This window comes from Narcine bancroftii, chromosome 2, assembly GCF_036971445.1.
Source record: "Narcine bancroftii isolate sNarBan1 chromosome 2, sNarBan1.hap1, whole genome shotgun sequence".
Lineage (NCBI taxonomy): Eukaryota > Metazoa > Chordata > Chondrichthyes > Torpediniformes > Narcinidae > Narcine > Narcine bancroftii.
The window spans coordinates 223,755,400-223,770,808 of NC_091470.1; the positions used below are offsets into that span (position 1 = coordinate 223,755,400).

At 47.3% G+C, this 15,409-nt stretch overlaps 1 pseudogene; it reads left to right on the forward strand.

The window, feature by feature from the left end:
- The first annotated feature begins 805 nt into the window (after window positions 1-805).
- On the forward strand, window positions 806-905 carry LOC138756004 (U6 spliceosomal RNA; annotated as a pseudogene).
- Window positions 906-15,409: the final 14,504 nt, after the last annotated feature.

Sequence of the window (15,409 nt, forward strand, 5' to 3'; positions counted from 1 at the left end):
ATCACTTCTACAATGTTATAGCCAGTAGAAGCAGCTGGGACAGGAACAGGAAAAGCTGGCAATCTTGTGGAAAGCCCCATTTAGGAACATGGGCTGGTCAAAGCCCTTGTGGTTCATGGAAGAGGAGAGGACTGGCTGTCTAATGTTTCACATGGAATAAGTGAAACAAAAAGGAACTCTGTGGTGACCTGAAAGAAAGAGGTTATAATCTGGATAACCCTGAAGGGGCAAGTTTCATCAGCAAGACACTGGAGTGTACAATATAAGAATTGCCTGTAGCCATTGAACTTGGAGGAATGAGAAGTGAGATTGGACTGTGAACCAAAGAACTTTTCTGAACTTACATTACATACACGTGTGCTTTGAATTAGAAGGGGGTTAAATTAGGTTAGTTAAGTCAATAGGGATAAGTTTGATTCTATTTTAATGTTTAAAGATAATGAAAAGCAACTTTTGTTTAAGTAACTATTTGTCTTGGTAAATATTTATTGCTGCTGGGTTTTGGGGTCCTCTGGACTCGAAACATCTGCCTTCCACAGAAAATTACATCATTTGAAAAATGACCTTGAAATTTGACGGTGTCACACTGGAAAATGCATGAAGCAATTTGGTGACTGGATTGTGGGTAAGAGACAGCGTCCTGAGGTCAGTGCTACAAGGATACATATTGGTGATGGGTAAAAGTTCCCAAGTTAACACTCCTTGTTCCTGAGTGTGATTGCATGAAGAAGATTCATAGTACTTTTTGGGGAATGACATTAACAAATCTACCTGTCTCTTTGGAACTCTTAAAAGCAGTGTCAGTCTACTCATTTCGGAAGCATGTTTACTAAAATTGGAATGATACCCTTCCAATGCCCTTGTACAAGGATGACACACAATTTCATGAAGTGTTGCATATTTTACAAACACGAAAAGCAGCGATGGGACATTTGTTGATAAATGGTGTCGATGAACTTCGAGACCAAAATGTTTGTAAATTGATGCACAGTAAATAACTTGAGAGATTGAGACTGAATTGCTGATCTACAGGTTCAATGGACAGGGACCTCATCTTGTGCCATGTCCCGGGCTTTCTGGGGAAAAGACAAGGTGTTAGAGGTCAAAAGAGGGAGGGGACACAGGTACAGTCACAGAATGGGGCAGAACCTGGTAATTCTGAAAACAGCAGTTCACCACATAAGTCTAATCTGACAAATTTGTTCTTGCTGGATTTGTGGTTCTGCTGACATCAGATGTGTGCACCAAAAGATGATAAAAAAAAGGAAACCTGCAGACACTGGTGTCCAGCACTGCACACAAAATTTTCTTTACCAAAAGAAGACCAGTCTTGGCAGCAAATGATCATTTTCAGGCCACACTCCGGCAGGACGAGAAATGACTTATCGGTTGTGGTTCAGTGGATGGCTTCATGATTCTGAGTTAGAAAGACGCAAGTACTGTACTAGATGCCGCAAGAAATATATCTCAGCTGTCACAGGCACTATGGTGGATGCTGACCAGAGAAGTAGGTGCTACACTGTACGAAATATCAATGAGGGTATAATGGTCCTCTGACTCATCTCAGCAAATTGCATTGCATAGGATCACATGCAGAGGAAGCAACGAGTGGCACCCGTCTTCATTCAATGCCAATTTGATACACGTCTTCTGCTAATGAACTGACCTGCCCCAGCTACAGGAGAAACCATCCACAGTAAGCCTGGTCTTCACACTAGGCATAGCACCTTCACCTGGGCTATTTAAAGAGATTCTCAAATACTTGGGAATGACGAAGAAGTTAGTAGTAGATTGAAGAACATTATGATGTTACATAGAAAGTTTTCAGATGCTGGAATGCATGCATGCCCTGGAGAAACTCAGCCAGTCATGCAGCATCCATGGAAAGTAAATGATAACCTGGGCAGCAAGGACATGATTCCCCTTGTCCTCATCTGCTGCCCCATGAGTCGCAGCCCCAATGTATCATCCGCAGCCATTTCTGCCACCTAATATGAGATTCACCACCAAACACATTCCCTTCTGCTCTCCTTTCTGCCTTCCACTGGGCTCACTCCCTGCATAACTCCCTGGACCACTGCTCCCTCCCCACCAATTGCCCCCTTGGTACCTACCCCTGTGACTGCAGGAGATGGTCCTCTTGCACCCACATCTTCTCCATCATCACCGTTTGGTGCCCCAAACAGTCCTTCCAAGTGAAGCAACATTTCTCATGTGCATCTGCAGGGGTCACCTACTGCATCCGATGCTCCTGCTGAGGTCTTCTCTACATCAGAGAGTCTGGATGCAGACTGGGAGATCACTTCATTGAGCATCTTGGCTCTCTCTGCTGCAATAGTGTGGATCTCCCAGTGGCCATCCATTTCAATGTCCTGTCCCATGTCAACATGTGTGTCCATGATCTCATGCACTGCCTGACCACCCACAAATTGAAGGAACAAGACCTCATATTCCATCTGAGCCCCCCTCCAACTGGATGGTATAGCCCCCCACCCACCCCCACCCACATTTTTCCCTCAGTCTCTTTTCCTCTAGCTCTGACTCTCTCTTCCCTTTTCCCTGTCTTCTTTCTCCTACATCTATTTCCTCAGAGCCAAAATCATCCCCTCTCCACTTAATTCTCACCTTTCCTCTCTCCTAACCTCCAACCCTTGTCCACTTAACACCTTTTCTCTGTTGGTCCGTACTCCCTCCCTCTGCACATTCTTCCCTCCTGAGCCTTTTGTTTAGGCACCTGCCTGCTTTTCACTCATACCCTGATGAAGGACTCAGGCCTGAAACATCGGTGATATATCTTTACCTCCTATGGATGTGGCAAGATGTGCAGAGCCCCTCCAGCTTTTCTGTGCTTTTATTGCAATCATAGCGCCGGGAGCCTTTCATGTGTCATCCCAAAACCATGGTTACCCATTACTTCCAATGGATGAAGCACCATGACCTACTGAGTTTCTCCAGCAGATTCATGTAAGAACATCATGATGTCTGGCTGTTTCATGGAGGGCAAGAAACTTGAGACTGTGGATGACTTGCCAAGGGCTTCATACTGTGGCTTCAACTGTAGCACTGCTGGATCTTAAGCATTTTCCACCACTATCCAATTTCCACATCATGCTTTACAGTTGAAACCAAAGGCCTCTGTCTATTTTCTTTCATTTCCACAGCGTTAACCAAACAAAAATAGAGGAAATCCTCCCCATAACTGTTCTCATAGAAGTTTCTAAGAAAAGATAATCTGGTAATTTTTCTTGGTGGAGTTTATTGATCCAAATTATGTCAATTGACTGCCGTATTTCCCTATATTGCAACAATGACTCTATTTCAAAATTAGAACATTGCTTGTGATATGCTTTGTAATGTTCTGTGATGGCTTGAGGCATTTTATAAATTTTTTTGGAAGGCTGCTATATGAAATGGAAGCACAGAGGTTCACAGTAGAATTTCCAGTCCATTTAGTTTTCGGTCAGCAATCGTGGATTACTTGTCTACTGATCACACTTTCTTCCCCATTTCCTACATTTCATTAGTTCCTGGCCAAAACTCCATTTTAATATGTTGTACATTATGGAAGAACTTCTTTCCAATAAGTTCAAAAAGACTGTATTTTAATAGTCAAAATAGTCAATAGCCCCTTTTCCACTGGCACTCTGTCCCAGGAATTAACTAGGACAAGGTCCAGTGGAAAAGGAACATTGTCTGACCACTGGCGTCAAATGACATAATTTCACACCGGGAATTAACCACTTTTATTCATATCCTCAGCGTTTGCCGATGCTGGCGTGCTGATAAAACCAGCGGAAAAAAGGACTGCAGAAAATCACCCTTTACCAGTTGAAGGTAAAACACTCTGATCTCTGGGAATGAGTTGTATTCAGTGTAAAGGCAGTCAGTGACCCAGTGGAAACAGCTTCCTATCTGGGTCAGTACACAGTCAATTAACTGGGATGCCAGTGGGCTAATGACTACTTCAACTCTTAATCTTGACAGAATGTTGCCCCTATTAATTATGGATACACTGAAATGTGGTTGACAAAATCTATTGAAAGCAACAATTGTCTTTTGACATATTTTAAGAAATGTGAAGATGTTTATATTAGTCATCAGAAAGCTTATTAATGCAACTCGGGAAGATGATGTCACATTGTCCATTGGCAGTGGAACTTGATGTTCACGGATTACGATAGCACCTCATGCTCACTTCAAACTGAAATGAACCTACAAAACATAGTTATCTGGAATTCAAGCAACCCGCAAAAAAATTGTGGAAAATAAACAGGTAAAAAATACGGGTTTTAAATTGATGCATCTCGCAATTTGTTCGCCAACCACACAATGTGCAATCTCAGACAAATGGAAAATTCACTTATCCAGCATCTACCAATCCCCAAAGGTGGTTGATATCAGGAATGTTACTGTATTTTGTTGGATCGTTTCAATTTGAAGTGAGCATGAGGTGGTAACCAGCCAGGTGCTGGAAACTAATCCTAGGTGCTGCACAGCGACAAAAGTAAAAAACCACACAGAAGCTGTGAATTAACTGAACCAACGAACTGATTTTACCGGAAGATTATCAGCATGATGCCCATGATCTTTTGTGCCTCACCCACCCACCCACTGGGACCATTTGACATCAGCAAGTGCGAGCCTGCGCCTCCGTGACCCGGTTTACTTACAGTTCAGTGCAGCCTACCAAACCATTAAATTCCAATACGTTATAGAGCGAAATGAAGCAAGTGGCAAATCGCCCACATGTACTTTGCTATTTTAGTCAAAGTTAGAAGGTTAAATTAGATCCCAACCAAAGATGGATGGTGTAACAGATTATGTTACATTTTATATTGTATATAGATATGTTTTAAAGGAGATAGATTGTGGCCGGTTTTTTAGTGTAGGTCACATACAAACACTTCAAAACAGACCTCATTTAAAATGCCAGATCTCTGCTTAAGCCAGACAGTCCAGGTTCCAGGTGACTTTGAAAAAATTTTGAAGGATGCCTAAGACTTCACAAGTAAGTGTTAATTGGACATGTTGTGCAGTAATGGATTATTGTTTTGAGAAGCAACAGATGTATGGACTCAGAAGATTGGGTTTGGTGCCACAGTCTGAGTGCAGTTTGCTCTTCTAAAAGGGATGTGTGGTTTTCTGGTTTTCTCTGTGTGTGTGTGTGTGTGTGTGTGTGTGTGTGTGTGTGTGTGTGAGCTAGAGAGAGAGAGAGAGAGAGAGAGAGAGAATTCATTTCTACAGTTCAGCAGCAGTAGCTGGGACTGGAACAGGACAAGCTGGCAAACTGGTGGAAAAAAAACCCATTTTGAAGACAGGATGTCATTTCTTAGTTCAGCCTGGATAAACCCTTGTGGTCCATACCAGGGGAGAGGACTGGTTGCCTAATGGTTCACTTGAAATAAGAGAATCAAAAAGGAACTTTGTGGTGACCTGAAAGAAAGAAGTTATTACCTGGAAAATCCTGCTGGGACAAGTTTTTTCAGCAAGACAATTAAGTAGCTGATCTAAAAGAATCAGTTGTGGCAGTCCATCGAGCAACAAATCTCTCTCTGAAAATCAACAAGAACCTTCCTGAGCAGTAACCATTTATTTTTCAAGCACCAAAGAATGGTAAAATTCATAAATGTTAAAGTTTGTTCACAGTATAAGAACTGCCTGCAATCAGTGAACTTGGAAGGGTGAGAAGTGAGATTGGACTGTGAATCAAAAAACTTTTCTGATCTTACACCCACATTACATACACGTGCACTTAGAATAAGAAGAGGATTAATTTAGGTTAAGTTAATAGTAATATGTTAAAGTTTGATCCAATTTTTATGTTTAAAGATAATTAAAAGCAACTTTGTTTAAGTAACCATCTGTCTTGGTGAATTTCTATTGCTGTTGGGTTTTGGGGTCCTCTGAGCTCTTAACAATTGGAAGAAGGCAATATGGTATTAGTCTTTCCTTCCGATGTGATATGGAAAGTTTGTGTCATGGGATTCCCACACTGGGAATTGGTAGCACTGATAATTAACACCAGCTGTCAAGGCCAGAGGACATGACAACAATACTGCAAAATGTTCAATGGTCTGACTGGAAGTATCAACATCAATGTGAGTGAATGCTTCTTCAACTGTCATGTGCGATCTAATGCATCATTAGCCTCAACCACTTCTCAGTGCACCACAACCTCATCATTCATCAGCAAACCATCTCTATCTGACCAGGACTCATGTCTAATGTTCATATGCTTCACCACACCCTCATAAACCTATCTCTGCTGTAAAACAGAGCTTTACTGCAGGGCTAGTTTTTAAATCATGAAAAATGTATCATCCAAGATTCATTGCAAGATGCTATCTCATACACATTCATCTGCAGTAGCCCAAGATGTTAGGTAATTATCGGAGTGTGGTGACATGCCACTAGGCAGACAAACCGGACCTGCTTGTAATCCACGTGGCAGGACAGCTGGCCAAAATGGCACCGACGGGGGTTTTCCCTTTTTCTCAGCACCAGGCTCAGAAGCCTGTGCTGGGGGACAATGTGACACCCCAAGTGACATCAGTGTCCCCCAGCACGGTTCTCAGCCAGGTCCGGGCTGGGAGTATAAGTCCAGCCCGGCAGCCAGCAATAAATCAGTTTTCTGCTCATTGAGCTCAACCCATCTGGTTGTATGTTCTTTCAGTAGCAGTGTAGCTCCCACTACAATTGGTGACCCCGACTGGTTCAAACATCTTTGAACCCAACATGAGCGAACCTGGGATTAGTGCTATAGCTGTCAAGCTGCCTGACTTCTGGGTTCAGGAGCCGGAGACCTGGTTCGGCCACACAGAGGCTCAGTTTCACCTCTGCAAGATTTCGTCTGACATGACCAAATTCGCCCTGGACCAAATTCAGCACCCGTCTGCTGAAGACAAATATGGGACCATCAAGCGAGTGCTCACCGGATCCCTCGGACTATTCAGGCATCAACGTGCCACTCGGATGCTGCACCTCGACGCTTTGGGGGACAGGTCTCCAAGTGGAGCTGATGGACGAGTTGCTCACACTCATGGGTGATCACACCAACTGCCCACTCTTTGAGCGAATTTTCCTTGACCATCTGCCTGACGACATCCGGCCATTACTGGCCCAAGACAGCTTTACTGACCCAAGGAAGGTTGCTCAGAAGGCCCAAGTGCTATGAACCGAGCGATTCCCGGAGAGCTCAGCGGTCCAGCAGGTCATGAGGCATGGTCATGACCATGCCAAGCCTGCCCCTAACACTGCGGTAGAGCACATGGCCCCTGCAGCATAACCAGGGGCACGGCACCTGCTTCTACCACCAACACTGGGGAGCCAAAGCTCGAAAGTGTCGTCAACCCTGCTCGTTCCAGGGAAATGAGCAGGCCGGCCACTGTTAATGGCTGCGGTGGCTGGCCAAGGACACAGCCTCCTCTACCTGCAGAACTCAGTCAGCAGCCGACACTTTCTCGTCGACACTGGGGCCTAGATCAGCATCATCCTGACCATCGAGTCCAGGAACTGACCTCGAGGATCTCCCCTCCGTGCGGCCAATGCAATAGAGATCCAGATGAATGGGAACAAGACAGTCCACTTCCAGATCGGCTGGCAAAAGTTCTTGTGGAGGTTCACCGTCTCGTCCCTCCCAACTGTCATCCTGGGTGCCGACTTCCTCCTCGCCCACGGCCTCCTGGTGGACATTCGAGGTAGGCATCTGGTAGATGCCCGGACTTTCCAGGCCATTCACCTCGACGCCTCCAGCACAGAGCAGCCGCAGATGGCCACAATCAGCACGCCCAGAGATAAGTTCCCCGCCCTCTTCAGGCCACAGTTCTCCGCTGCCTCAACGCACCTCAGGGTGTTCCACCACATCCCCTCTCAGGGTCGACAGGTTCACACCAAGGAAGGCATGCCGGCTCCTGCCTGAAAAGCTCCAGGTGGCGAAGGAAGAGTTTTCACATCTGCTGGAGCTGGGGATTATTTGGCACTTGTAAGGTAAAAACATCATGAGATGGGACCGGAGAAGGAGTCACCCAGTACTAAGGAGTAACAGAATGCAGATGTGACCTTGTACACTCAAGATAAGCTTGGCACTAACAAGAATGATGTGCAGCAGACTAACAGAGAAGGATAGCAACAGTTTATTCATTGGACAATGTCATGGTATGATAATTTACTAAGTACGTATCCTGAGGTATAAAAAAAACACCACTTGCTGATAACGGTAGAATGCGCCTTCTCCAACTAACACTGTTAGTTGCAAGTGTTACAATCCGGTAATAAAGAACAAAGAACCTTGATTTCGACTCAGTCTGGTGTCTGACTCACTCATTCATGAACAAAGCAGACCTAACACACTCCAACAGCCCATGGGCCTTGCCACTCCATCTGGTCCCGAAAGCCTCTGGTGGCTGGCGCCCCTGCAGAGACTTTCAACGGCTCAATGAGGCAATAGTTCCTGACCATTACCCCATCCCTCACATCCAGGACTTTACAGCCAACCTGCATGGTGCGTGAGTTTTCTCCAAGGTTGACCTGGTGCACAGGTATCACCAGATCCCAGTGCACACTGAGGACATACCCAAGACGGCCATCATCACCCCATTCGGTTTGTTCAAATTCCTTCACATGCCATTCGGGCTAAAGAATGCCACTCAGTCCTTCCAGGCCCTCATGGACTCAGTGGGCTTGTTCCTGGATTTTGTCTTAATTTACTTGGACGACATCCTCGTTGTCAGCAGGCATTGGGTGCAACACAAGGCCAACCTGCTGGCTGGCTGACTTTGGCCTCACCATCAACCCAGCCAAGTGCCAGTTCGGGAAAGAGTCCATGCAGTTCCTGGGCCATACCATCATGGCTGAAGGAACCACACGTGCCACAACGAAGGTTGCCGCTATCAAGGTGTTCCCATGTCCGTACAACCTCAAGGGGCTGCAGGAATTTGCGGGTATGCTCAACTTCTATAACCGATTCATCCCAGGAGCCGGACGCATCATGCAGCCACTATATGCCTTCATGACAGCCAAGCACAAAATGCTCTCCTGGACCCCAGAGGCCTGCAGTGCATTCGAGGCCACCAATGTCACCCTTACGAAGGCTACCATGCTCACCCACCCCAGTGTCGACCTGCATATGGCTATCTCTGTCAATGCCTCTGCCACAGCCATCAATGCCGTCCTGGAGCAGCAGATGAATGGACAATGGAAGCCGCTGGCATTCTTCAGCCAGCTTCTCCACCCACCAGAGTGCAAGTATAGCACCTTTGACCGTGAGTTATTGGGCATGTACCTGGTGGTGCGGCATTTCTGCTATTTCTTGGAGGGGGGTCTTTTACCATCTTCTCTAATCATAAACCCCTCACTCAGGTGCTCACAATGGCAAAGGATCCCTGGTTGACCCGCCAGCAGCGTCACTTCTCCTTCATGTCGGAGTTTGCCACCGACCTTCGGCACAAGGCAGGGAAGGACAATGTGGTCACCAATGCACTCTCATGACCGGCCATCTGCGTGCTGAAACCCAGCCTCAACTTTGACCAGCTTGTCCGGGAACAGATGTCCGACGAGGAGACGCAAGCCTTCACGACTGCCATCACGGATCCGAGACCTCCTGACTCCTAGCGGTGGAGGCACCATCCTGTGTGATATCTCCATGGGCACCCTGCGGCCAGTGGTTCCCTAGTAGTGGCGCAGGCAAGTCTTCTATCACATTCATGACCTTTCACACCAGTCTATCAGTTCCATGGTCCATATGGTGGCAGAGCGGTTCATCTGGCATGGGCTGCGGAAGCAGATTGCGGGCTGAGCCAGAACATGCACCCATTGCCAGATGTCCAAGATGCACAGGCACACCAGGGCGCCCGTGCAAGAGTTCGAGCACGTCCGGGAATGGTTCAACCACATTCACGTGGACATAATCAGGCCATTACCAGTTTCATGGGGTAACCATTACCTGTTCACGGTGGTAGACCACATCACTCGTTGGCCCGAGGCGAATCCAATGCCGGACGCCTCCATGGACTCCAGCTCCCGAGCACTGTTGCACGGTTGGGTCGCCTGTTTCGGTGTTCCGCATCACCTCATCAGCGATCGGGACACCCAGTTCACCTCTGCACTCTGGGCACAGCTTGCCAACAGGTTGGGGATAGAGCTACACAGCACCACGGCCTATCACCCGCAGGCCAATGGGCTGGTCGAGCGTCTGCACCACCACCACCTTAAGTCGGCAGTTATGGCCCAACTCACCCGTCCCGATTGGGGGACGAACTGCCTTGGGTGCTCCTGGGCATTAACTCCACACCCAAAGATGATCTGCAGGTGTCATCAGCTGAACTGGCCTACAGTGCACCGCTGGCACTGCCCGGTGAGTTCATCAATGTGCCTCACAACCCCTAGTGGTTGCCACACAAGCTACCTCCCCACCTCAGGGCCCACTTGGACTCCTTTGCACCCCCACCGCCGCCCAGATACAGCACACTGCCATCGTACGTCACCAGCAAGCTGACCTCCGCAAAGTACGTTTTTATTCGGCTGGACCCGCCCACAGCACCCATGCAGAGACCTTACGAGGAGCCATACAGGGTTGTCCAGAATTCAGGGTCTACATTCACGCTGGACATCGGCAGCAGGCAGGAGCTGTTTACTGTGGACAGGCTGAAGCCAGCTCACCTCGTCAACACTGAACCAGTGATTGTGGCCCAGCCCAAGAAGCGAGGCCACCCAGCTAAAAAGTACATTGGTGCCAGTTCTGGGGGGGAAGGGGGCTCTGTGGCTGCATGCCACTAGGCAGGCGAACCAGCCCCGCTTGTAATCCACGGAGCAGGGCAGCTGGCCAAAATGGGGCTGTCAGGCGTTTCCCCTTCTTCTCAGCTTCGGGCTCAGAAGCCTGTGCTGGGGGACCACGTGATGCCCGAGTGACGTCGGCGCCCCCCCCAGCGCAGTTCTCAGCCAGATCCAGGCTGGGAGTACAAGTCCAGCCCAGCAGCCAGCAATAAACCAGTTTACTACTCACTCAGTAGCAGTGTAGCTGCCGCTATAGGAGCAGTAAATAACAAACAGGAATTTCCGCCTCAACCCCTAAAGTGCTTGATGCCAATGGAAAACCTATTACTGCAGTGAAGTGCCAGTTAATGAAGAAATGAAGGCTGTGTAGTTAACCAGAAATCGTGGCTTCTATTAGTAGAAACTTAGTAATGCAATAATGAATGATAATGGGCACATACACAGTTATAGCCAAAGGGAGTGTCTTTAGTTGTAGAGATAATACACGTCCAATGTCAGGAGGCAGCGAAAGACTGACAGCATGACATAGATTCATCACATGCAGTCGATCTGAAAACACAGAAACTAATGGTATTCTTCTTCCTCATAGCCCACTTTTCACTCTTCATACAATTTCTGCTAACCGATCAGGAAGGTGCAGAAAATGGAAGCATGGTTTTTTTTCATTATTTCCTTACTTCCTTTGTTCCTACCTAAAATACCAGCCTGTGAGAGGCTGACCATGTTGCGGTAGATCAACAAGGACTGGAAAGAGAAGAACATGCCATCACTCTTCAAATGGGTCAGACACCAGTACAAGGCCCAATGAAGAGGCCTGCATGTGGTGAAATTATCAGGGAAGAGTGACTTTCAGGCAGAACAGAAGGAAAGAACAGCGAATGAATCATGTTGCCATTGCAATATACTGCAGAGCTATGCACACTGTAATATGTGCGACACTGGCTGACCTGCCAGAATGACTGCACACAAAGTCATTTAAAAGACTGGAACTAAATTTTCCTGAGGCCAAACATTTCACAATGTGCCATTTTATGGTTAATGCCTCAATCTTTTCACAAATATTTCTTTACATCATTTTTAATCCAGAACATTGTATTATAATTGTAGGTTTCTGTCATGCAGGGACAGCTTTCAGTCATTGTGGCTCCAAGTATCAGGGCTGTCCCCTAATCCATTGCCAATTCTAATTTAGTTTAGACATGCACCACAGTAACAGGCCCTTCTGGGCCATGATCCCATGCCCCCAATTACACCCAATTAACCTGCAATCCCCATGCAGTATCCTCAGTTTCCACAGATGACCAGGGTGGTTGAAGGGCCACCTTGAGCAAGAAAGAGTGTCTCTTTGGTGTACAGGTTTGTTGTTCCCTCTCAATGTGACTACCTTTGCAATCCCGCCCACAACATACTCATGCAGTGCCCTTCGAACACTGTTGACATTCATGCCATCAATATACCCCACTGGGCAATTGGATCTTGAATTTCTTCACCTCCTGACCCCAATCACTGTGGCTTGGAAAGAACTTGCTCCACAATCTCCATCGGTATGGAGCACCACAGCATTGCATTCTTAGGCCTCTGCTCTACTCCCTTTACACCTACAACTGCGTGGCTTGGTTAAATAATAAAACCATCTCCAAATTTGCTAATAATTCTATTGTAGTGGGCTGTATAAAAAATGGCGATGAGTCAGCATACAGGAGAGAGAATGAAAACTTGGCTAAATGGTGCATCAATAACAACCTTGCACTCAATTTTCTTTGTTACATCCTTAAGACACAACCCTCCCCTGATGAAGCCATGCTGACGATCACAAATCAGATGACACCTCTCTAAATGATTGTAAATCCTGATCTTCTCCAAGAGCTTTCCCACCACTGAAATAAGAGTAACTGGATTATCTCTACTTCCATTCTGGAAAAGGGGAATAACATTTGCAACCTTCCAGTCCTCCTGTACTTCTCCTGTCCCAAGTGAAGATGCAAAATCATCGCCAGTGACTCAGCAACCACCTCTCTCATTTCCCAAGGTAGCCTTGGCTAAATCTCATCAGGTCCTGGTGACTCATCTAACTCCAGGCTTTTAAAAAGCTTCAAAATATCCTCTTTCTGAATGTCAACATGCTCAAGTATTTCAGTCCGTTTTAAGCCATCCACCCAAACACCAAGATCCTTTTCTCTGGTGAATACAAAAGCAAAATATTCATTAAGGACCTCCGCCACCTTTTCAGACTCCATGCAAACCTTTCCACTATCATCCCTGATGGGTCTTAAAGGCTTCGGTGGGGTGGTGGAGTGGGAGGTGGGGGGATGTTCTTGATTCTGCTCACCAAGGCTTTCTCGTGTCCTCTTCTTGCTCTCCTAAGTTCTTCCTTTCCTGGCAATCTTGTAATTCTTCAGAGCTCTATTAATTCCTATCTTTTTAAACCTCTCATAAGCTTTTCTTAACTAGATTTTCTTCATATGTTGTACACCATAGTTCTTTCACCTTTCCATCTTTTCCCTTGTTCAATGGAATATTCTTGTGCAGAGTGCCAAGCAAATCTATCTTAAATGTTTTCTCACATTGTCTTGTAGCCGACCACTACAGAGAAGCGTGCGTGCGCGCGCACACACACACACACACACACACACACACACACACACACACACACACACACACACACACACACACACACACACAAACACAAACACACACACACACACAAACACACAAACACACAACACACACACAAACACAAACACACACACACACAAACACACACACACATACACACACACACACACACACACACACACACACACACACACACACACACACACACACACACACACACAGTCACACAGTGTGGCAGGTTAAGCTCACTCATTTATTAGAGCTGGAAAGGCTGCTTTTATACTGTTCAAGTTCCCGCCATTTTTGCTGATTGACTGAGTCATCCGTATGAACAACAATAGCGGGCGGGAACGTCCATGCATGTGAACGCCCTTCTTCCCCAACCTGTTTCTGCTGAGTTAGCGGGGCAGCTTGACCAGTGCCATTTTAGAGCTGTTGGTCTGATGCTGCCCCAGCTTCTCCCCCTGTCAGTTCATTGTCCTGGGAGTCTCTTTAGAGATCCCTGTCCACGTCTGCTGCTGCATGAAGTGTCAGCCCGATCTCCACAATTGTGGGCCGCCACATGACCCCACCCCCCCGGTCTCTAGTGTCCATAGGTATAGTCCCCAAAGTCTTTTGTAGTCTGCCTCTGCGTCGAGGTGTTAGTATTTCCACGGGTTCTGCTGGGTCTGTGTGGATAGAGGTCTATCTATAGTGAAGACCTTTGCTTTACCACAGATGTCCAGCTGGAAGGTGGCTCCGTTGTTCTGGCTGATTTAAAAGGGACATGGCTTCTGCAGTGGTGAACAGTGGGGTCCTCTGCGTACAAACACATACTCACAGTCCTTGAGTTCTTTAGTGATGTTAGACTTGGCTTGTCCATGTCTGGAGGGTGGGATCAGAGCCAGGTTACCGACATTTTTGCGTAATCTGTCCAGGAAGGTGATTATCTCCTCCTGTTGTCCTCTGGCCTATGGAACGAAATCCCTGGGAACCGTGAGTGGGACTCTGTAGATGAGTTCAGTGGAGGATGCGTGGAGGGATTTGGCCAAGTTGATGGTGAGGCTGAACTCATGCAGCCGACTACAGAAATTTTGGAGGTGCTGAAGGTGTTCCTCTCGGGCTATATTTGCCACGAGGATATCATCGAAGTAGATGAAAGTGCCGTCCTGGTCTCAGCCCTCTGCGTCCATCAGTCACCGGAATGTCTGTGCCGCATATTTGAATCCAAATGGCACCTCAGGAACTCGAACAGAGTTGGAGTTGTAATGGCCGTCTTAGGGACGTCATCAGAATGCACTGCAATCTGGTGATATCCATGCACGAAGTCCACTTTTGAGAATATTGTTTCCCCGTACAGGTTTGCCACAAAATCCTGGATGTGTGGCACAGGGTAATGGTCCGGGGTGGTGGCACCATTGAGCTGGCGATAGTCACCACATGGTCTCCATCCCCCAGTTGCTTTAGGCACCATGTGCAGGGCGAACCCCATGGGCTGTCTGACCATCGAAGAATACCCAACTCCTTAAGCTTGAGGAAGTCCTCCTCGGCCAGCCGGAGCTTCTCTGGGGGAAGTCGTCTTGCCTTTGCATGGAGGGGTGGACCCTTGGTCAGGATGTGATATCTGACGCTGTGTTGAAGCATCTCTGCTGTGCACTGAGGGGAATACCACTAGCACCTTGGAGAACTCATCCTCCAAGGTGTGGATGGAGTCCAGGTGCATTGCCGGAAACCTAGTGCCCCTCAGTGCGATGGTCTGGTAGGTCTCGGTATGGATGAGTCGCTTACTCTTAAGGTCCACTAGGAGGCTGTGGGCTTGCAGGAAATCCACTGAGAGGAGTGGTTGTTCCACTGTGGCCAGTGTGAACTCCCACGAGAAGTGACTGCCCCCGAACTGCAGCTTGGCCCTACAAGTGCCATAGGTCTGTATACTGCTGTTATTGGCAGCCTTCAACCGGGGTCCCACTAGCCTGCGTCTAGTGTCCAATGCTGTCGGGGGTATCACGCTGACCTCTGCTCCTGTATCCACCAGGAAGTGTCTGCT